At 36.6% G+C, this 22,515-nt stretch overlaps 1 protein-coding gene and 1 pseudogene across 16 annotated transcripts in view; both read right to left on the reverse strand.

The window, feature by feature from the left end:
- Nucleotides 1-22,515, reverse strand: part of LOC105468849 (discs large MAGUK scaffold protein 2) — a 2,241,192-nt gene that overhangs the window by 1,581,814 nt on the left and 636,863 nt on the right. The gene's annotated exons all lie outside the window — the stretch shown is intronic.
- LOC139357648 (heterogeneous nuclear ribonucleoproteins C1/C2-like) lies at nucleotides 1,059-13,429 on the reverse strand (annotated as a pseudogene).

The following is a 22,515-nucleotide window of genomic DNA, read 5'->3' on the forward strand; positions in this document are numbered from 1 at the left end:
TTTTAATTTAGAAAAGAGTAGGTATTGCTTAAGGATGACTTGCTTTCATCAGAAACTATACCAGTGCACTAAACAGATGGAAAGAAAAATCATCTTTATAGCTTCACCCCTTAATATCTCACTTCAATCCCTCTCCTCAGCTCTTTACTATAGAGGGAGGGTTACATTCATCCCTTTCTCCTCCATATTTCTGGCTCTGCCCATGGTAAGGTAGCTATTTCTACCCAGCAATAAATAGTTCAGTATTGACTTGCTTTTTTTCTTTGGTTTTAACCCTCTAGAAGGAAGATAACTGGTAAGTAAAATGATTCATACTTCAAAGCCCCACTCTGACCTAACACACATCAGCTCCACATACCTCCTTTGGTACACCCCAAACCTGTATTGGTTCTATAAATGATCCTCTCTACCTGTCTAGGGTACCTGTCTTGGGCACCTTATGTCTCTGAAGAAAATCAAATTACTTCAGCAATTGGTAATTGCACCAGATTTATGATCTCCAAGCTCTGTGGGGCCTTCACTACTGCTGAGTTATCCCGAGTCTTCTATCACCACCCTTCTGTATCTCTTAGCAGATTATGGTCTCTTGAAGTTATCAGACAGTTTTCGACTTCCATACTATCTACAGAACTATTTATACCTGTACTTATATTTTAATCCTCCCCTCTTGACTCAGAATAATGGTGTCTCTTATGTTCATTAAGGGCAGCTAAGTCACCAAGAGCACTGAAATGAATACTTGAAAATTTACAGAAGTAGTAGATGCCAAAATTGTGTGCGATTGACATGGCTTTTCAAACTGAGTATCTCTCTTTGTAACATGTTCCATTTGGTCTTTGGAAAATTCTTAATTGTATGCTGCACATACATTCATTTGCTGTCTTTTCAGTTAAGTTTATACTTCTAAACACTGTTTGTAGTCTAAAATTTAACACATTAGTTTATGCTCTAGTCCAACATTTTATTCTTTAATTATAAGAGACCACCTAATGAAAATATATTTCTTTCAGTAGATTAGCCTGTGTTTTTTTTTAAATAACAAAACAAAAAACAGCTTTCCTAGCTGTGACAGGTGTCTGTTTTCAAAAAAATAATCTTAAATAAACTACCAGTTTTTCATAACTGAGTGCATTAATTACTTCACCTTAAAATATGTATAAGATAATGCCTTAAATTCACAGGGCAAAAAGAGCAAATGCTTGAAAAAGATTAAAAGAACACAATTTACAGATATTGGCAAAAACTTAGAACTCCAGCTTCTATGAACTTTCCCAAATAAATCTACAAATCTCATAATACAGTGCCTGCTACTGAGAAAGTATATACTCAGTAAACCATAGCTATTTATCTTCTGTGTCAAGAATTGTTTCCACAATTTGAATCAAGTGTTATATGGAACTTTGTACCACGATTTTATCCCTTAATAATCTTAAATACAAACTCTTATAATACTTTATGGTAACTTATCTCATAGAAATTACAGAATGGAAATCAATGTTATCTCTGATTCTATGAAATGAACTAGATTTATGAATTGGGAGCAGCACCCAAACAACATAATGACTACTACAAAAAAAAAAAAAAGTCAATATTTTGAAAACTAGTTTTATTACAAATGAAGTAATTTTTCAAAATTTAAAAAGGTTAAAATAGAAATTTTTAAAAACTATAGATAAAAATGTCATTGTCAAATCCTCATGTTGTTCTTACTGAAACTAACTAAGGGTAATTTCATATAATAATATTGTCACTGAAGTTTTAATAATCAAAACTCTAACAGTTGAGAAAATAAATTGTGTGTATGTTTCAATTTTGCACCTATGTTATTATCAGCCTCAGGTAGTAAGCTTTACTCAGGATAGCAATCCATCAATAATGCATCCTGAATATTTACTAAATTACTATATTATTTGACCTCAATCTCCTATCTTAATAGTTCTTCACTCCTTTTTCAACTCCTATCCTTTAACCTCACAGAGCTATCCACCACTTTAATTTTTTTATTTTTTCTCAGTTTACTGGTCCCTTTTCATCTTGTTCTTTAGCCAGCTTGAAACTAATGACTGTTCATTTGAACTATTTGCTCACCAATGTCTTTGATTTCTTATAGTGCAATTCTTCAGGTGCAACTCTTCAGCAAAATCCAAATCCAAATCCCAGATAAATACTGCATCTGGTCTCTCAACTCACACCTAGGGAATGAAGCTCTGTGAGAAAGGAACTCACACACACTAAGAGCAACTCCTAAGTAGTCAGTTTCCACACTCAGCTAGTCACTGTCCTTTAATCAACTTCCCCTCTCATTTCTCTCAAAAAACTTCTCAATCATCACCATCTGCCTCCAAGTCCTTAGTTGCCTTTAGCTCCTCATTTTGACAGGTTAGATAGCCCTCAGTCTCCTAATAAAATTGAGTTCATTAGGTGTGTTCTCCCTGCACAGTTATACCACAGCCAGACCTAGAAAGCAAACCCACAGTCACAGCCATCCTCACCCTGTGCCTTTTTCCTACTCTCTTCAGTTCTGCTCTCCCATCTATAGCAGAGGTTGGCAAACCTGTGGGTCAAATCTGGCTTGCTACATGTTATCATAAACAAAATTCTTATCAAAAACAGCCATGTCCATTTGTTTATATATTTTCTGTGGCTGCTTCAATGCTACAAGGGCAGAATTGGGTAGTTGGGTAGTTGCTACAGATATCTTATGGTCCTCAAAACCTAAAATATTTACTAGCTAGCCCTTTACTGGAAAAGTTTCCTGATCTCTGATTTATATCCTTGACATCCTCCTCTTTCCTAAATCTTTTCCTTCAGCCTGAAAATATAGTCAACTATGTTCTAGTCTAAAAATGTTAGTTTAGGGTGTTTTGGTTTTTTGTTTTGTTTTGCTCCAACTCTCTCCAGGTGTATACCAATTTCTCTCTAGCCTTCCTCATAAAACTTGTCCAGGGAGTATGTCATATTCTCTTTATCCACTTTTTTTTTTCATTTCTTTTTTCCTGTAACCTGATTTTTGCCCTACTACTTTGTTGAAATTTGCTCATATTAAAATTAATGATGAGCTTCTATCTGTCAAAGTTAAATTTTAAATGTCTAATCCTAAACTAATTGACTCATTTTTAGGCACACTCCCCTTAAAACTCTGTCATCCAGCATTCTTAGCAAAGAGCACATAGCAGGATCATTTCTAGAGGCTTCCAACTTTATGCTGTCACTAACCGGAATTACTCTTAATTATTATGTTATTATTATACTCTTAATGTTATTATACTCTTAATATATTATTATACTCTTAATAATTATATGAAGTTGTTGCTTCAGATATAAGGGATTAATTTTACTACTCCAGTCTGAGAAAACTAATCAAGTCACCACAATATTGTAGTAAATGGGAGAAGAAAAGCTACTGGAGATATCAGTTAACACACAACCTCAACCCTCACCATATAGGATGCAAACAAACACTTGCCCTTGAAGAACACATTCGCCCCAATTACCCTTCCTTCTCTCTCTTCTAGGGTCATCACCATCATCTATTCACTAGCGAAAACTGACCAAAAGATGTCCAAGACACCTTGGAGTGCAAGGCTTTCTCAGTTATCTCCTAAAGTGAAGAATAATAACCACATAAGGAACACAGGGCCTTTATTTCTCTTGGAAAATTGACATTCCTATGGACTAATGATAAAAATGTTTCTGGAAAATGTGTGTGATACCCTTTTAGAGATGCAGATGATTAATCACAATTTTAACTTCTTATAATGATGATTGGCACAGGATAAGCAAATAGAAATCAAATGTAGAAACCAATAACACATGTTCACTTATTTAATATGGAACTTCCATATTCTTGAATATAAACCAGCACATTAATGAGCAAAAGTATAATAAAATTGAAAGAACATAATCAGCTTTCTTTTAGGGTAGGAAGACAGCTAGTTAGGATTCTTCCTCACTTATCAATTACAAGAGCCATGAAACTAACAAGAAGAAACAAATATGCAAAATCACTGATAATTGCAGTCAACATTTTACAAGTACCTGGAAGGGGGAAAAAAACCCTTTTTAGTTCTATTGTGGTAGGGATGAATTAACTGTCTCTATCTGACATCTTTTTTGATTTTTAAAACTAAATAAAATCAGTTAGAAAGCTAGTGGAAAGACACATATGTTGACTTCTACTCTGTATCCCTATCAAGGATTCATGGGATCTTTGCCTCTAAGTAAAGCAGCATAGCAGCCATGGATCTCACATGGGAAAGTTCTTCCAGATTAGAACAGAGATATCCCTTTCTCATACCTCTACCTCACACTCTCTCGTCCCACAAAATCTCGATTTTGGGAAGGACTTTAATATTGATGCTCTGATGTCCCACCTAAGTACAATTAAGATGTAAAGGTTGTAATAATACAATCAATAAGGTAGATGTAATAAACATGAATGAAAACTTTTATTCCATAGAAAATATACCTTTTTTTTCCCTCCAAATTCCTAGTTTAATAAGGACTTTTTATTTTGAGGAAAAGAGGTCCCAAACATCAAGCTGTTCACAAAAATAACCCACAGTATCAACTTTAGAAAACAAATATTAAGACTGTAACACTATTTTTCTAGAGGATGCATTTGACATGCCAACTCTCATTCACAAAAATACATTGTTACATTTGTGTTGAACCTCCCCACACATCACACTTATGTGGGGGTGTAACACACATACTTGTAACTCATAGCTGCTTTCAGGAGCTACTCAACTAAATGAGATTGCCTTTGCAGTTAGGGAAGCAGCTATTGAACTTACGTATGAATGGAAAGAACTGTACTCCCTGCATAACAAGAGATTATTCTGGAGACAGTTGATGAAAACTATACATCCTTTTTATTGTTAAGTCATAAAGATGTATCAAAATTAAAAGCAAAAATTGCATTCTTAACAAAACTAGTAGGAGAATCAAAGGAAGTGAAAATGGGACTAGGCGCAGGGCAATAAGAATTAATGAACATGGGAAGGACAAGGATGAGGAGAACAGTGAGCATGTGCTGAAGATACTAGGAGAGTGTGTGTCCGGAATTGGTGGGTTCTTGGTCTTGGTGACTTCAAGAATGAAGCCGCGAACCCTCGTGGTGAGTGTTACACTTCTTAAAGATGGTGTGTGTGGAGTTTGCTCCTTCAGCTGTTCAGACATGTCTGGAGTTTCTTCCTTCTGGTGAGTTCTTGGTCTTGCTGACTTCAGGAGTAAAGCTGCAGACCTTCACGGTGAATGTTACAGCTCTTAAGGCAGTGAGTCTGGAGTTGTTCATACCTCCCAGTGGGTTTGTGATCTCGCTGGCTTCAGGATTGAAGCTGCAGACCTTTGCCATGAGGGTTACAGCTCATACAGTGGGCATGGACCCAAAGAGTGAGCAGGAGCAAGATTTAGTGCAAGGAGTGAAAGAACAAGATTTCCACAGCGTGGAAGGGGACCCAAGCGGGTTGCCACCACTGGTTCAGGCAGCCTGCTTTTATTCCCTTATCTCACCCCACCCACATCCTGCTAATTGATCCATTTTACACATTGCTGATTGGTCCGTTTTGACAGGGTGCTGATTGGTGCGTGTACAATCCCTGTGCTAGACACAGAGTGCCGCTAGACACAAAAGTTCTGCAAGTCCCCACTAGATTAGCTAGACACAGAGCACTGATTGGTACTTTCACAAACCTTGAGCTAGACACAGGGTGCTCATTGGTACCTTCACAATCCTCCAGCTAGACACAAAGTGCTGATTGGCACATTTATAATCCTCCAGCTAGACATAAACGCTGTAGGAGTCCCCACCAGATTAGCTTGATACACAGTGCTGATTGGTGCATCCATAAACCCGGAGCTAGACACAGAGTGCTGATTGGTGCATATACAATCCTCCAGCTAGATACAAAAGTTCTCCAAGTCCCCACCTGACTCAGGAGCCTCAGGCATCGCTGGCTGCAGGTCCTGAGGCCAGCCCCATGGGGAGGCAGCTGAGGCCCAGTGAGAATTTGAGTGTGGTGCAGGCGGGCCAGTAGTGCTGGGGGACCCGGTGCACCCTAGGCAGCTGCTTGCCCAGGTGCTAAGCCCCTCACTTCCCGAGGCCAGCGGTGCCCACCGCTGCTCTGAGTGCAGGGCCCGCCAAGTCCACGCCCACCCGAACTCACTCACGCTGGCCAGCTAGTGCAGCCGGCAGCCCCAGTTCCCGCCCACGCCTCTGCCTCCACACCTCCCAGCAAGCAGAGGCAGCCGGCTCTGCCTCGGGCAGCCCAGACAGGGGCTCCCACAGTGCAGCAGCGGGCTGAAGGCTCCTCAAGCGAGGCCAGAGGGGACGCCAAGGCGGAGGAGGCACCAAGAGCGAGCGAGGGCTGCCAGCACGCTGTCAGCTCTCAAGAGGATCTGGTGAAAAATTTGATCTCAGACAAGTGCCTAGGTAAAGAAATAATGGGATAAAATTTCTAAACCTCACTATGTGCTTCAGAGTCATCCTCACCATTGGCGCTGTCTCCGTCATCCTCTCCTTCCTCGGCCTCTTTTTCTTCATCCTTGATCAACTCCAGCTGGTCATCCCCCCAGTCTTCATTATCATCATCATCCAGTGGGTCCCCCTCCTCAGCAGGGTTATTTGCACCCCCCTCAGACTCCAACTTCAAATTAGTCTCATCTTTCTTCAAGGAGCTGCTGCTCTGCTCCTCTTCTGACTTATTTTTCATCTCTACTGCTTGTTTGCTCAGTTCCTTTTCAATTTTTTCCAGGTTTTCCAGGAGATAATCCATTTTTTGTTTTATCTGGGTCAATTCCTTCTTAACCGCCTGAAGGTCATCTCCTTTCAACTTTCCAGACTTGGAAGATACCCGCTGTCCACTCTTAAAATTGAAGCCACTTTTTTCCCTTCTTGAGGTGTTTCCTGATACGCACGGATGTTTCGAGGGCACTACACCTCCAGCAATAAGAGGAGGAGGAGGTACACATGCTGGGTAACTGTACCTCCTATTACAATAATCCCGCTGAAAATCATAGTCCAGGTCAAAAGAAGAGCGGTACATCGCTGCAGATTGTTTCACGCCTGCTTTTTCTCCGTTCAGTTTTGGTGCTGCAGTCAGGTTAATATCTAAAACCTGACCAGCAATCATTCTGCCATCCTCTCCTGCAGCCTGGGCATTTCTCTCATTAACATATTGAATGAAGCAAAGCCCTTATGAACAGAGCAGCCCACAATTTTGCCATACTTCGGAAAGATTGCCTCCACATCAGATTTCTTGACCACAAGAGTGTTGAGATTCCCAGTGAATACACGGGTGTTCATGGAACGAGGATCTGTCTTGTTGGTAACGTTGCTGGCCATTGTGTTTGATGATAGGGTTTCTCAGAAAGCCAAAAATGTAGCTGAAGATCCAAAAAAATCTCATAGGAGTGGGGAGGGAGAAGAGATCTGATTCTGAGTCTCATACTCCTGGGTTCTAGGTGGAGAACCCGACTGCTGCTCTAGGTGGGTATCGCGGCCACAACTGCTCAGTCTTTTTCTCTTCACAAAAAGAAAATATGCCTTCTTTTTAACACATCATGGAACTATACAAAATTTTATCATTTATTATGTCACAAAAAGTAGGTATATATTAAGGGCAAAATTCTCTGACCACAGTGATTTAAAGCTAGAAACTAAAACTAGCCTAAAACTAATGTGTTGGAATAAAACTAAATACATCCTAGCCTTTAAAAAATTGCATAAAAAGGAAATAAAATCGACCACTTAGTCATAAAATAAGAATGTAATATGTTACATTTATGGGACACTTTCAAACATATTCAGAGACTAATTACTATACTTAAAGCACTATGGTTATTTCTGAAAGAATAAAAATAAGGTGAGTCTATATATCAAGATATTAGAATAAATGCAATCAAAATAAAAATAAAATAGAAAGAATTAAACAGTAAAAAGAAAATCAGAAAATAATTACAGCACAAAAACTAGTAAGAAATAGAACACTTGGTTCTTAAAATAGACAATGAAATAGATGAACTTCTCAGATCTAATGAAGACAAAAATAATATATACGTTGGGACTAAGGAAAAGAATATAACCACAAATACAAAGAAACTATTTTAAAATGGTAAAGGAATTTTATATATATATATATATATATATATATATATATATATATATATATATATGTTACTCTGGATTACCTACAAACATAAACTAGGAACTATAAAACATAAGGAGGATGCTTTGTCACAAAAGCAAAGACTAGGGTTTGTATGCAAGCTATACTGTGTACTAGTTATAGATAAGTTACTCAACTGCTTTGAGCCACATTTTCTTTGTCTGTAAAATAAGAATTGAAAATATCTTTAATAATGTTTTCAGAAGTATTGCTTATGTCATTGTCATCATTGTTGTAATTCTCTTTTCTTCCTCCTCATTACTAATATTCACTACCTTGGAGGAAAACTTGATATGTACCTGAACAAGTTGAAACTTAAAAGCTATTTTTCCAACCAATACTTTAATCCATCCATAAGAACCAGGTGCAATGCATACCATTTACCTTATTACTTATTTTTCCCCAAATGCAAGTATTAGCAACATTCATTGCATCTGAGAATATAAAACCTTAATGACATATCCTCCAAGGGAAAAAACTCTCGCCCAACTTATAAGACTCGCAAGGATTGATTCCACTTAATAATGAACGTAGTGCTCTTAGAGTTATATAATTGTCATTAAACACATAGGTATCAAATTTAAAGAAAACCAAGAAGCAGAGCTAAACAACGTCGATACTAAAAAAATGAAAAGTTAGGAATTTTTTTCTCTCACTTATCAGTAAATCTGAAGGCTTAATATAAGCCTGGAAGATTCTAAAAACAAGAAGGATGCTTTATTTGTATTAGTCCTTAAAAATCTTAGAATGAGTTAAAAATAAAAAACAGTAAAACTGGAGCTCTCAGATTTATGTATGTCCTTAGGCTTTTTCTTACAGTTTTAATGTGGATTATTATTGTCAGAGTAAAGTGAAATGGGAAAGCAAAATGTAAAATTCAATTTGCAACCCCTAACATTTTCTTATTTTAGACCTAAGTAACAGTTATTACCAACTTAAAATTTGTGTAACAGAATCTATCCAGGGAAACAAAAACAAGCCATTTTGGTGCACAATTGCACATTTTGCAATTGTCATTTTGCAATTGCCAAAAAACTAATAACTTTGTTTACTTATCTTCTTGTATTAAGATTTTGACCCATTTTGAATTCATTAATATAAATATTTAAAGCACAAGATAATAGAGAGATTAAATAAATACACAGACAGAATATAGTTTTCTACTCTCAAGAAACTCACAGAAGATTTCAGCGGAAAAGAGAAAAATCAATTATAAAACTATGTAATAAAGGTATACTGTACCTATATATCTATATACTATCTCTATTCTATATATCAGAGGATGTTCTATATAATATATAGGATAGAGATATATTTAAAAACACTAGTAACTTAGCATCAACATATAGATTGCTAAGTGCTTCATTTATATTATTTCATATCCTCACTAAACTCTTGCATGTTAAGAATTATTATGCCCACTTTACAAACATAAAATTGAAGTTTATGGAGTTTGGTAATATAATAAAGCCAAGATTAAGGTATCAACACTCATACCCTTTTGGCTATCCCACTGTTTTTGTTAAATTAAGATAACCCGAGAATTTGTTAAATCCTGAGGTGACAAAATATGTATATATACACTGTTCTAAGATTCTGGATCTTACCATGTCTTTGTTTCTGCATTTAAAAGTGGATGATAATTAAACTGTCCCCATTAATTTCAGGGGGTTGATGGGAAGATCAAACATGAGACAGTTATTGAAAAGTAGACATACAAAGTTAAGGCATTTATAAAATGAAATGCAGGATTACAGTGATGAAGCTCTTCCTCAGCATTAGAAAGTAGGCCAAGCAACCCAAGAACCAGGAGCTAGTTATAGGGTGGGAAATGTATCTGACGCACATTTTACTTATATAAAATATTTTAAACACGACAACCTTTGTTAAACAACCTCAAGGTAAACGGCAGCAAAACTGTTTTTGTATCTAATTACTGCTAGAGTAACAATTAAAACACAGACCAAGTAGAAAACTGTGTAACTTTTTTCCTCAGAATTCAATCGGCAAAGACTAGAGATTTGCATAAATGCAGGCCCCCAAAGCAACTTTTTCCCTCTGCAGCACATTCCTGAAGCCCAAATGAAATGAATAATTGTGTTGACTCTTCATTGCATGTTGTCTATATAGCCATCATCTTCCTTTAAATGTGCAGAAAAAATAGTACTGCTTGTTAGCAGAGATAAAATCATCTAAGACATTTGTAAGTGCTCTGTTGTCTCTATTCCTATTATAACCCTCTCCATACTGACTTAAGTTTCATGAACCTACTCCCCTTGGAATTCTGTCCTTTCTGCAAATACCTTTTTCCAAGTTTTGTTTTAGGCTTTCCTAATATATTTTCAGGTCTCTCGGGTGACATAAATTCAGGTTTCTCAAAATGTCTGCAGAGGGACTAAAGTCATTCCTTCTAAGGGGGAAATGAATTCTGTCAAAACAAATCATACATCAGGAAGTAGATAAATAAGAAAAATTAGATAGTAAAATATTCCATTGATTGGCAAAATAATCCTCATTCATCTCTATTAATTTATTATTTTAAAAATCACCACCATATTTATATATGTGCAATATTAAATGTTATTCTGTCTCAGGCAGATTAGATCCATGTTTAGTTGTGAATGAATGACCACTGAGAAGCACTTTTAAATTAAATGTATTCTATAATTGTAGATAAATTTTCCGTTGTGTCTCACAAGAACACAGATACATACACTCATCATACCATGATAGCACTGCATTTGTGTATATTTGAGTACATGGGGGATGCTAGCAAATTTATTTAACACAGAGGACAACAAACAAATTTCTTCATATTGATGCTTCAATTCAGAATACGTAATACTATTGACATTTGGCCTCAGGCTCTGACCAGAACTGTTACCATAGAGAAGTGTTGTTGGAATCTGGCTTTCCTGGATGAAATGTTAGACACAATAGCCAAGTGCAGCTTTATATATTAACAGATGCTAATGGGGGTTGTAATTTAGACCAAACCACTTTGATACAATTTGGGAAATTTAGTTCTTCTAAATAAATGACACAACTTTATTGAAAGACACAAAAGATGTCAACGTATATCATGTTCTTATATAGGATTACTTAATATAATTAAAATGCCTGTCATCCCAATTTAATATATAAAGTTAATACAATTTTAATTAGAATTGCAAAAAATGTTGGAGAAAATCATTCTAAAATTCATTAGAAGAATAACTGTCTGGTAACTGCAGAGATATTCTGTAAAAGTTGGCTAATAAGAAGGTTTTATCTATTCAGATATTAAATCTTACTTAAATGCTATCTTAACTAAACTAGTATGGTAAAAAATATCAGTGAAACAAAGATTAAAAATAGATTCGCGTGTGTATTAGAACTCAATATATGATAAACACAACATTCTACTTTAGAGTGCAAAAGATAATAAATGTTTTAGATACATATGATTATCTATTTGTTAATACATAAAGTTAGAGACCCTCTTTACATTATATTCAAAATAAATTTCAAGTAACTTAGTGGTCTAAATGTACATAAGACAATAAAGATTTTCAAAAAATTTGAAGATACTTTTGTAAGCTTGATGGTACAGAAGATCTTCTGAAACATAACTTAAAAATCAGAAGCCAAAAAGAAATAAAATACATATTTTTCTATAAGAAAGTTAAAATTTTCAAACAAAAGGCAGCAAAAAACAAGCCAAAATACAAATAATAAACTGGAAGAAAATACTTATCAAGGTTATAGTAGCCAAAAGGTTCTTAAATATGAAGAGTTCTGCAAACTAAAAAGTAAAGAACATATTAGAAAATGGTAACTTAAAAAAGCAAAGAACATGAACAGAAATTTGGTAGTAAAAAAACTGCAAATCCCAACCTCAGTTATAAGGAAGATATGTAAATTAAAATATGAAGACTTTTTCATTCAACAACAATATTAAAAGCATGTGAATACTATCTAGTGTTCTGAGAAATGGTTAGAAATAACAACTTTCACAGAATTTCGTTGGGAATATATATTGTTAAAGCTTTATTGAAGGGTAATATATGAAATATTTTAATATTTAAAATAAGCCTATTCTTTCACCTTATGATTTCATTCTTACGAATTTGCTTTACTGAAATATTTGCCTATGAGTACAGAGCTGTAAGTCTAAGGATGTTCAATACAATACTGCTTCTAATAACAAATGATTATAAATAATACAAATGCTTATTAATAAATGGTTGAGCAAATTACAGTTTGTCCATATTATAAAATAATAGGTGTCAGTCACTAAAAGAAAGCAGAATTATTGAGCTAGACAGAAGCTCATTATATATTTAAAAGAAATAAAAAAGTTGTAAAGTAGCATATACAGTGTGGTCTTATTTTTGTTGTTGTTGGCTGAAAGTGCATTTAGCAAAGAACTAAGATATAAAACTGTTAAATACACATATGATATACACACACATCAGAAATAATTTGGCAATAAGGTAACACTAGCAATGCCTGGGGGTTGGGTTATTCGATTTTTTTTTTTTTTTTTTTTTTTCCTTTCTTTACTCCTTATCCAGAAGCAGGCGCTATAATTGTCACGGGATCCTTGGGATGTCGATTTGCCAGCCAGAAACCTCTGTGGCAGGCGGCGCCTTCTGCCTGAGTATTGCTCGCGCCCACTGGGCTCGTTCCGCCCACTTGGCCTGGCAGGCTGCACTTGGCTCACACTACTGGCCTGGATCTCACACCTGCCAAGGGGGTGCCAGGCACGGAGTGGCAAAGAGTGTATGAGCCAATGAGCATGGAGTCCGGCCACTGTGCACAGTCAGGCATGCTAGCTGCTGTGGCAAGGCAGACAGCTCCAGGCACCAGCACAAGTGCCAGCTCCATGCAAGGCTGTGACTGGACCAAATGTACCACACACGGCTTCAGCTGCAGGCACCTGTATCTGGAGAAAGGGAACACAGTAGCACTGGGAAGCTTGGAGACACTAGGAACCAAAGAGCCTCAAAGAGGGTGTCACAGCCCTGGCTTGGGGAGCCCCTAGGTCTGGGATCCCTGAAGGGCTGCAGTTCTTCTCTCCTTCTCATCACCCATAACGTGGCAAGCTGGGGAGGTGGGTGTTTCAGCCCTGTTTGTGTTGCAGCTCTTTCAGTCCCACCATTTAGCAGGTCGTAAGTTCTTGTCCACATCCAGGAAAAATGAGGTACATGGATAATTTGAGGGTGACTAAGGTGGAGAGGAGACAGAACAGCTTCATTGAGAGACAGAACAGCTCTCAGAAGAGCCCAAGTGAGTAGCTGCTTTCTGCAGGCAGGTTGTCCTGACAAGACAAGGGCACCCGAATTGGGTAGTTCTTTCCCATAGAGGTCTCTGAGGTCTCTGTGAGTCTGGTTGAGTCTGGGGTTTTCATGGGCTTCAGATGGGAGGAAGTGTGTGCGGATTGGTCCATCGGCAGCCATGAGTGCGTCTGGAAAATGCACCATGAGTTCTCACTGTAAGCCACGGACTGACAGCCTGGCCTCCATGCTTCAGGCCGTTCTTGGCTTGAAGGTGAGGCTTCACGGGGAACCTGCCCCTTTCTGCCCAGGAGCCTGTCTGCTTCCTGCCGCCATTGAGCATGTCGTCCACAGAGCCTGCAGGCCCACATGGAGCCACCTCAGCGCCCCCTCAGCCTCCCTCCCATGCTTATGTGCTCCCAAAGTCCAGAGGCGGGCTGAGGCGGCAGGGGCTGGCCTGTCAGCACCACCCTAAGTGCACGCACATCCAGCTGGGACGTGACAGTGCCCAGGCTCAGCCTCAACTTTGCTCTAAAATCAGAGTGGGGACCGGGAGCAGAGAGAGGCCAGACAGTGGGGACAGGCATTTCTGAGCCTGTGGGGGCCACGACTGGGGAGGGACACTTCCCAGCCCGAGAGCACAGGGAAACCCAGGTCACTGCTGGGTGGATGCACAGTTGCACCCAGGAGGAGGAGGCCCCCAACCCTTCAACTCTGAAAAGCGCTGGGCTCCTGCCTGTTCCTGGCTCCAACTGGCTCTGTGGAGTGCGCAACCCCAACTGTGCCTCGCCCACTGCAGCTGGCATCTTCTCAGTGGCGGCTCCAGACAGGCTGCTGCTGCCCTCATAATGTAATATGAAAGTATCAATATTTATCCTTTTAACTTACTAAGGGAAGCAAATACGTTACTATTTGCTAAAAACTTTCAAAATTCTTGGGGTGAGGGAGGTATATGAAAGCACAAAGCAGTTAGCTGCAATAAGTTCTGATTTATTAGAGAAATAAACATTTACTAGGAAAAGCAGCTTGGAATAACTGAAATTCATCGAGTTACCATTCTTTTTTTTGAAAAGACCAAACAATTTTGGAATAACTCCACATAGACGAAACAATGTAAATTGCCATGGCTAAAGCCAGAACTCTTGTAATGTCTGTTAAGGTGACAGGTAATTTGAAAGCTGAATGAACCAGTGCCCATTCACTGATGCAGGTAACAATACAGGACTCTCCATGTGTCCACATGTCTTCACTGATGATTAGAGGTACAAACATGGAGAAGAGTATTCCAACCCCTAAGGTTTTATCTGGGGGCAAAGATAACAGTTGTCTATTAAAAATCATTAGGGAAATATTAAAACAACATAAAGTTAACTAAATATACAATTCAGAAGTCTCAGTGCTAGCAAATATCAGAAAAGAGAGTAAAGCTATCAATATTAGACCCCTCCAATGTGTGGGGAACAGGGCAGGTGACATAGATTGTTAAATCAAGTTTAGCCTAAAGCTGCCTCCGTACATCTCTTAAATTCAGCCCAAAGGTTTTCCTGTACATTATGAACTATAACAAGTGGAGTTGTAAACAGACCATAGCCTACATTTCTGCCAATCATTGAGTTTTGGCCAATTAAATGTAGCCAACTCTTTGAACTGAAAGTCTCCTTTATTCCTTCAAGTGATTCTCCTACCTCAGCCTCCTGTGTAACCAGGCTTACATGCCTGTGCCCCCACGACTGGCTCGTGTGTGTGTGTGTGTATGTGTGTGTGTGTGTGTATTTTTAGTAGAGATGGGGTTTCACCATGTTGGCCAAGCTGGTCTTGAACTCCTGACCTCAAATAAGGCAAAGAGCAAGTTGTAACCAATCCAGTTGTTTCTGTACCTCACTTCCGTTTTATGTATGTCACTTTCCTTCTTCTGTCCATAAATCTTCTTCCACCAATTGACTGCACTGGAGTCTACCCTAGCTGGGAAGGCTGCCCAATTCGCAAATAGTTCATTGCTCAATTAAACTCCTTTAAATTTAATTCAGCTAAAGTTTTACTTTTGTCAATATTTATCTTTTCATTTGATCCTTTTTAAAGATGCACTCATGGGTGACTCAGAGAGTTTAAAGGGTTCTGTTATGTGGGTTTTGATTGTTGTTTGACATAGGTTCTCTAAGTCAGTAAATGGAGTATATTGAATTTCTACTGACTATTGACTTTTTTATCCAGCTGACTCACTAATTTCTTAGAGTATTACTTTTCTTTTCTTGGAATTTCTTTTTCTATAGTGTCACCTACATATAATGCTAAATTTTCTACTGTTTTATTAAAAAGTTATACTGCTTATGCTATTATTATTCTTGCATTAGTCAGAATCTTCAAAACAATAAGAATACAAGCAGTGATCAAATTATGTTTTCTGATTTTGTCATTTATGCCTTAAAAGTTGTACTGTTAATTACATTGTTTACTGTTACATTCAAATAAATTGCCTTCATCATAGTAAGAAAGTTCCCTTTACTCCTATTTTACAACAAATTAAAAAAAAACAGAAACGGCTGCCAACTTTTATCACATGTTTTATCTTTATAATCCATATGTAATCATAAAATTTTTGGTATTATTTATACTTTAAAATGCATTTGGTGACTTTATTTTATTTTCTCTTGTATTAATCTCACTTCATATTGACACTTAATTTTCCTCTAGGATCTTTTGATTCATTTTATTGTTCCTTTTTTTTATTTTCTTCAGTTTGAGACAATTTTATTTTCAATTTTTATTTTTGATAATAAAAGCATTACATCTGCAATTTCCTCTGAATGTAGTTTTAGCTGTACCTATGTTTCTTTTTAAAAATCTTTTACATTTTATTTTATTTTAGATTCAGGAGGTACATGTGCAGGTTTGTTACGTGAGTATATTGCATAAGTTTCTAGATGAAATGTTCTATTTTTTATTGATTTCAGAGTAATCTATAATTTCAGCTTTTGTTTCTTTTTAAATATAGGGTCTATTTTAAAAAGAAGTGTCATTTCATTTTCAATGGCTAAGCATTTTTGCTTGTTTGGGGTTTTGTTTTGCTCATGTGAGTTTTTCCTTTGACCTTGAAATCAAATTAACCAGACAGTAATAGTCCCTCCTCTTCTTTCAATTAGTTCACTATTTCCTGATACGTTATTCACCTACACTTTTGTTTAAAAATAATCTGTCATTGGTTTTAGGTATATTCATTTATAAGCAGTGTATAGGTGAAATTTGTTTTTAGACTAATTTGAGAGCCCATCTTATCATATGATACTTATCCACTCATATTAATTTTGACAACGTATATGATAGTTTTATTTTTCTCATACTATACTTTTATATGTTTGGTTTTGGTCCTTTATTTTTTCTGCTTCCTTACTTTTGTTATATTCTTCTTAAATATTCCTTTCATTCTTCATAATAATGTAGGAATCCCACCACCCATCTCAATCAACTATTTATCATCTTTCCTTTATTTAAATAATCATATTGAAACCAGTAGTCTTCAAAAATTAAATAAGACCATACTTCTCTATCAACTGTTTACTATTATTTCACTCCCTTTACAATTCAATGTTTGTTTCACTAAAATAATGTAGAATTGGAGTTAACTCTGTGTTAACTCTCTGTGTTAACTTCCGAGAGCTACTTGAAGCAAACCTTGTTACGGTCATAAATATTTATTTATTTATTTTTGAGATGGAGACTTGCTCTGTTACCCAAGTGGAGTGCAATAGCAGTGTCTTGGCTCACTGCAGCCTCAGCCTCCTGAGTTCAAGGGATTCTCCTGCCTCAGCCTCCTGAGTGTGTGCCCTGAAAACTGGCTAATTTTTTTTTGTATTTTTAGGAGAGGTGGGGTTTCACTATGTTGGCCAGGCTGGTCTTGAACTCCTGACCTAAAGTGATCTACCCACCCCAGCCTCCCAAAGCACTGCGATTATAGGCATGAACCACCATGCCTGGCCACCATACCTGTTTCAAAAAATAAAATGAAATTTCTGTAATTTCCCTCACGTTCATCAATGTTGAAGTAGAGCTTTTCATACCAGTATTTATTCATTACTGTTCCAACAATAATCCAGGTGATTGTACAGAAGAATCTTTCAATTTCATTTTAAAGTTTTCAATCCATCAGTTGTTTTCTTTCAAATATTGTTTGCCTTCCATGTTTTATGAAGTTGAATATTTACCCTTGCCTCTCCAGAGAGAAGCATTATAAACAATTTTTACAAATGAGTGTTTCATGCTCCAAGTTATAAGTTCTAAAAAATGAAAATTCATTTGAAATATCCTGTTTGAGAATGAATAGATAGCAAATAACAATGTAATTTTAAAGCAATCTTTAATGAGTCTCTATTCAATGGTAATATATTATTTTATCAGTGTTATATTAAGATCAGCAGGATCTTTCTATTTTTTCTTCATAATTTGATAAGTGAAAGGTGGCCTGTTCTAAAGTTCAAATATATTTTTACAAAGGCATGAAATTCTAATACTCATTTCGTCAGAATCATTATTATTGGTTACCCATTTCAGTGATAAGAAGTAAATTACAGCCTACCATTTCTAGTTGTAATCACCTAATTGGATATGTTTAAAAGTGTGTTTAGAGAAAATAAAGAAGGAAAGAAAAACTGGATAAAGACTACACAATGTGCAACTTACTAAGTGAAAGTCAGAAGAAGGAAGCCTCTGTTAATGAATTGTACTAAGAAATGACTTGGATTCAGAGAGCAATCGTAGAGATGCCTCAAAATCCTACTCTGGTTCAAACTCTTTATAGGCTATTTCTAATGCTCTTAAAAGCATCTGTTACCACATGTCCTACCAAACATGCCAATAATTCAGACAAGAAAATTTCCTAAACTCTACACATTGCATGCCAAGTGAAAAGCAAATCATACTCAATCTTGCAAAATGCAAAGACAACAAAATGAATGATCCTATGTAAGCATAGAGCCCGATTACCAAATAAAAATAGGGTCAATGAGAATGGTAAGCCAATGTGAAGTAACAGGAGAAGTAAGAGTCAAAGGATGCCAAGGAGAAAAAGTTGAGGCTGGACAGAATTCCTTTGTTCTCCAGTATAAGAACTGAGAGTAGTTTTTCAGGAAAACTTCAGAGTCTAGGCTTGAGCAAGTAGGGAAGCAATGAATAAAAAGACATTAATATCTTTTCTGAGCCTCCTCACAATCTGCACCCTGTGCTTCCCCTTTGCTGAGACTCTAGTTTCAGGGCAATCCTGTGGTAACCTTTTACCCTTAACAGTGGTGGAGGAGTAATGTACTCCCACTTCCCAGCTATATCAGAAATACAATTTTTGGTATCCTTGATGACTCTTTTTCTGATTATCCATTCATTTTCCTGTGCTATCCATGAGTTTCCTGCATGTTATCATTGGGATTCTACATCTATTGAAGCATCTGTATTCCAATTAAGGTAAAATTCTGCACGACATGCCAAAATCTCAACCTCAATGCATCAGCCACTAGATAAATAATAACAGAAGGCACTCTTTTGATATGATATTTTCTTTTTTTGTCCCTCACAAAATACAGAGGTCAGTTTGTAATATTGGAATTTCTATTTCTCCCTGTAATCTTGTCTCTGTGGCTTTGTCTGGTGTTTCAGCCAATGGCCAGCAGTCAGACAGTCTTTTGACCTAATCTGTCTAGAATACTTGGCCAGTGTGAGTGATGTTATTTCTATCAGGTTGAACTCTTACAAACGTGTTCAGATTGAAACAGCAGATAGAAGACGGAAATGGGAAACTTATCACTCACCCCTTGAAATAGCACTATTTCTTTACAAATGGCACTGTATTTATTTGTTTTCACACTGCTATAAAGAATACTTGAGACTAGGTAATTTAGAAACAAAAGAGGTTTAATTGATTCACAGTTCCACATGGTTGGAGAGGCTTCAGGAAACTTACAATCATGGCAAAAGGTGAAGCGAAAACAAGGCAGTCTTACATGACGACAGGCAAGAGGTGAAGAAGGAAAAACTCCCACTTTTAAAACCATCAGATCTCATGAGAACTCCCTTACTATCATGAAACCACTCCCACGATCCAGTCACCTCCCACCAAGTCCCTCCTTTGACACGTTGGTATTACAGTTCACGATGAGATTTTGATGGGGATACAGAGCCAAACCATATCAGGTACAAACCAACCAGCCCACCCAAATACTATCCTTTAGCAATTTATGTAGATTATCTCTAGAAAATTAGTGAAGACCTGCAAATCCCAAAATGACCATCATCATAAAAACTTTGGCTGGGCTTGATGAGGCTATTGCCTTTGTGAGCTTTGATTAAGCTAAAAAGAAACATGCTTATCTTGAGTTATGATAACCCCCATCCACCCATCATGCATATTTGGCTTCTAAATATGTTTAGTTCTAAATATGTGTAGAGTTAAGTATCTTAAAGCAGGCTTCTCACTCTACTTCGCTTTTTCTTGCTTTTCTTGAGAATAAAAATGTTTTCAAAATAAAAAGTTAGGTGCACAGAGCATGGATTTAAATACTATTTCTGTCATTTCCTATTTGTACACCTGAAGCAAATTACTTAGTCTTATCTTCCTTATGCATAAAATGGAAGAAAAGCATAGTGCCTACCTCAAAATGTTATCCCTCTGCCTGAAATTTTCTTATCCACAAGGATAACTCTCTTACCTTCTTCAGGTTTTTGTTCAAATGTTACCTTATGAGAGGCTTTTGATTGATTATACCACTTAAAATTACTTCTCCAAGCACTTCAGAACTGTCCCTCTTTATTTTTCTCTTTAGCAATCATACTACATATTTTCTTTATTGGTTTTTTGTTTTACTTTCTCCCCATCTCCCACCCCCAACTAGAATGTAGGCGGGATTTCATCTGTCTGTTCACTGCCACATCTTCAACACTGGATTATGCCTAACACATGATCTCAATAAAGAGAAGTACTTAACATACTATGTAGCACAGTGAATCAAATAAAAACCATTGATAATTATAAAATTATTTCATTAAGTGAGACATACAGAAATAAAATGTTTCTATAGAGTCCAATCATATAGCATAAATAGAGAAAGATAAATGCCTGTAATAACCAGTAACAACTTCAAAAACAAACTTGTACAGTTTCCATTAACTAGTTCTGTAAATATTACCATGCATTTATTATTCATTCATTCATTTATTCAAAGAGTATGTTGTGCCTACTCTGTATACAGCACAATATCTTTCTTTCTTAAAAATTTGTTGAAGTAGCATTCTTTGATCTTTACATGGCTTACATAAAAGAGCAGTTCTATTTTGGCTTCATTTTCTGTTCTGACTACAACAGGGATCAGCAATCTATTAAAAGGATGTATTGAGGCACTTCATTTTCTGGGAAGGTGGGAATGCTGATCACTTACAAGTACTGACATAGCTTGAGAGAAAGACTGCAATAATGTAAGCTCCACAAGGACTTTTCTCTGTTTGTTCTCAGAAGTATCCCCAGGACTTAGATTAGTCTCTGGAATGTGATAAACACTCAATAATTTCTTAATATATTAATGGCTGAAGGCAAAGTGGTGCATGCCTGCCAACTTCTCTGAAGGTTTTTAGTATTGCTTTACAGCTAGGAGAAAAGATTTGTGTTACAATCCATCAGCTCACCTGAGCAATAGTTTTAGTATGCATCCACATGTTTTCAACTCCTAGTCTTTGCTACCCTGAGTTCAGTAGATAAGCAATTATACATCCCAAAATACCATATTGTCAGGGTCTCCAGAATCTTGATATGGTGGACAATGTATAGGCTTTGTAGTTAGGCAGACCTGGATTTGAACCTGGCTCCATCAGTTATTTGGCCACCAGCAAAACTTCAAATTTCTCTGAGACTCAGTTTCTTCCTTTATAAGTTGAGGATTATAATGCCTAACTCAAAGGGTTGTAGGTATTAAATAATGGTCTGAAAACTGACTTAAATTTAATGGAGTAGACAATGTTGAATGCTATAGCAGTATTTCAGAAAAGATATATAAATATGAGCATATCCTCAGGAGAGTATAATGAGAGCACAGAATTGTTAGTATTATTATTACAAATATTATCTGAACATCACATCTAGAAAAAATTAACCTGAGTGTTATCTTAACATGTAAACCCTCTCTTTACAGTTAAAATTAAAATGTGTTTTTTTTTTTTTGCACTTACTTGAAGTTCATCTATTCCTTACAAAAGCAGAAAAGCAGTTTAGAAAAGTAACTTTAATTAAGTTTGAAGAATATGAGGATCTTAAAATTAACCTAAATGTAGGAGTGGGAAGAGACAGTTTCTAAAATAAGACATGTTTACCTTATTTTTTATTACAGATTGTACATCTCTGTATGAATACATAATAGATCTCAAAATATCAAACAATAATATGGCTCATGTCTGAGTATGTGTCATTTTGGAGATAATCTGGTTAATGAGTGAAACCAGGCAGACAGCAAACGTACATGAAACAAAACCTCTGAGCTCTGATTTAAACCCCGCCAAATAGGAATCTGGGTCCCCTTACTTGCCTGTGAAAGATAAAACCAATGCATGTAAATATTTTGTGTACAACCTGCATATGAATGACAAAGAAGTCAACTCAAGGACATGAATGTTCATGGGGTATGATGATTCTAGACATGATTCAGTTCACATTTGGAACAGGCTGAGAAACCACACTAGTTGTCAGCTGTATCTTAGAGGAGAATAAAGATCTCTCTTTCACACAAAAACCAAAAGTGATATATATTGATCATTCAGAAAGCTACAGATATAATGAATATTGTCTTTTTTTGAAGTTCCTTGAGATAATTTTTGTGAAGTCACTTAATCCCAGTTTTTTTCATAGAAGGAATACACCACCATTTTGACAGAAAAAAATATTTTACTTAAATAGCATAATAGTAATTGCTGACAATTCATCTCTGAACTGAGTACCTGCATTCACATAGATCATTTCTTTCAAGCCTCACAACAACCTTGTGAGAAATACTCAGTTTAAAGATGGGGCAACTGAGGTCACTGAGATATTTACATAGAAGTGACAATTAGGATTCACTCCCACA

This window comes from Macaca nemestrina, chromosome 12, assembly GCF_043159975.1.
Source record: "Macaca nemestrina isolate mMacNem1 chromosome 12, mMacNem.hap1, whole genome shotgun sequence".
Lineage (NCBI taxonomy): Eukaryota > Metazoa > Chordata > Mammalia > Primates > Cercopithecidae > Macaca > Macaca nemestrina.